A 2784-nucleotide genomic window follows, 5' to 3' on the forward strand; every position below is an offset into this window, starting at 1 on the left:
CATAATGTGAACTAAACATCTGCACCCAACTAAGCAATAGGACACGTACTGAGTAATTCTGGGTCAAGGCGAAGACAGACACCAATGGTTTGCTTTGGATGTATTGCTCAATATTATGCCATGCCAGCCTTTGACCACTTCATCCTTTTAAAAAATGGTTTCCATGTAGTTCAAATGTACAAAAGGGCAAAGATCAAGTGGAGCAGGAGTTGGTGGTGCACGCTTTTAATCCCAGCACTCTGAGGCAGAGGCAGGTGGATCTCTGCGATTGAAGCCAGCCTGGTCTACAGAGTGAGTTCCAGGACATCCAGGGCTACACGGAGAAACCTTGTCTCAACAAAAAACAAACACAAATCAACCAACCAACCAAAGTGAAAGTGGAGAGAGAAAACACTAGGAGAAAAGGAGAGAATAAATAACATACTTCCTGATTTCCAAATCCATCTGTCTCTCAACAGGAGGATGATTCCCCACACAGACCGAGTAAGGATACTCCAATGCCCAACTTGGTGAACCAATGGGTTTACAGGAATATGTGTGAGGGGTTACATACAGGACCAGAAATGACCCAAGGACAGCTGCATCACCAAAGCCCACCCCAGCCTGGGTGACTGCTCACAACAGCTGGGAACCTGGAGCACACCTCACACTCGGTAGGCAGCTCAACAGGTTGGAGAGTGTCCTTTCCAAGTGCTTCAGTTGGTCTAAACCTCTTCCCAGGAAACTGTTCTGATCGAGAGTCTTCTTCAAAGCTTGGCTTCCCTAGTTTGAGAGTCTCAGCTTTTACTGTTTACCCTGGCAGGGAGGGACATAGTGAGTCTTGTCAGTTTCAGGGACATCTTGAAGCTAGTTTGAGTTGTTTACCTGCCTGTTTAAAGAGCTTGGTATGGGATGGAATGTTTCAATCTCAGAGGAAACTGTTACACAACAGTGTCGTTAGAAGGAACAGATACTTTAAGAGGGTTCAGGGACCCCTTTGCCTCGTGAGCAACAAGGGCAATGTTCTCTGAAGCCTCGAAGTTTCTCTTTTTCCAAATAGTCCGCTTTTGCCCTTTATTGGAATCAGATAATACCTTTTAAGTGATCTGTCTTCTACGAGCAATGTGGTGACCCATCCTACAGACAGCTGCTCTTGCCCCTGAAGAGCCAGAGGAGCAGTACAGGATTTGAGACACCAAGAAACATGACTCAGATAAGCCTCAGTGCTAGGCAGGGACCTTTCTGTATCCTGATGTTTCTATGTGAGAAATCACTTTTGTAATATAGTCCCGCATTGCCAATATCTGCAGTATCTATAGGAAAGCCTAATTCTACAGAGAATTCTTCATTATTCACTATTGGAGTTTCCCCTGAATATAGGTCCTAAGAACCATTGCATCGTTTGTACAATAACAGATCTGCTCTTGTGGACAACCAATGGTTGAGAATAATGATTACATTATTAAGTTCATATTTCAGGGTCAGATTCCCCCACACTCTATCTAGTCAGATGGCCTTGGCAAAGCTATTTGTCTCTCAAGTTAGAAAATAATTCCTTACAGGACTGTCTTACAGTGCTGACTCGGAAGCCACACATAAGCACTGTAGTGTGGTGTCCTACACAGAGAAGTTCTCAGTTCTACCACTGGTAAATGTGATTGTTATCTGTAGAACTGTGCTGTTATAAATTGTTCTTTTTAAATAGTCACCACGTCATTGATACTTCATTTCTAATTTATGACATGACAAGGCACATATCTTTTTTTTTTTTTTTTAAAGAGCTATTGAAATAAAAATGTCCAAAAAAATTCATGGCGGTTCTGTGGTGGAGATGCAAGGAGATGAAATGACACGGATCATTTGGGAATTGATTAAGGAGAAACTCATTCTTCCCTATGTGGAACTCGACCTGCACAGGTAAATGAATTGCTCTTCTGGGTAGCTAGCAAACTCAGAAACATAATTCTTTGAAAGTGTACCTGACATTATTTTTACATGCATAGTAGCTGTGCTTTGTGATTAAAGCTTTTAAGATTTTTTTGTTGGTGGTGGTTGGTTTGGATGTTTGGGTTTTCTTTAAGACATAGAGACTTGCTACAGAGCCCAGATGTTGGCCTTGAACTCAGCAGCAGCCCTCCCACCTCAGTTTGTCAAATGCTAGGGAAAAAGTCATGTACCATAATACCTCGCGCATGCTTACATTTTAGCTTAAATATATACAAGTGTATCTTACTTTGAGGGATCTTTGTTTACAATTTTGTGTGTGCGTGTGTATGTGTCACAGCATGCATGTGCACACAGCATGCATGTGGAGGTCAGGACAGTGGATTCTCTCCTACCATGTGTGCTCCAAGTGTCAGACTCAAGATTGTCAGGCTTAGAAGCGAGAACCTTTAACAATGAGCTGTCTCTCGCCAGCCCTTGGGGAATCCTCTCTTTCAACATGCTGTTAGAAAAAGTGGGCTTGCCCTGAGTTCACAGTTAAGAATTATAAAGGAAAAGCGGTGAGTTTTGAGGCTTTTCTAACTCTTTTCCCTGTTGAAGGTCTTATTAAATGGGAAGCTTAGAGTACAATGTATTATTTGTGGAAAGAAAAAAAAAAGAGGACAATAAGAAAGAGTGAACTAAATGTAGACAACTCACTTTTGTCCTTTCCAGCTGGGTCTTCCGTCAGTCTACTGAGTCAGTGGGTGGGGCTTTCTTCCTGTCTGCTTCTTCTGTCCTCTCCATGCAGGTACTCACTAGAGTGCCCACCCCGCTTCCAGAGCATCCCCAAGTCTCAGTGACTGTCCTTTGTTTGTGTTG

This window comes from Onychomys torridus, chromosome 23, assembly GCF_903995425.1.
Source record: "Onychomys torridus chromosome 23, mOncTor1.1, whole genome shotgun sequence".
Taxonomy (NCBI): domain Eukaryota; kingdom Metazoa; phylum Chordata; class Mammalia; order Rodentia; family Cricetidae; genus Onychomys; species Onychomys torridus.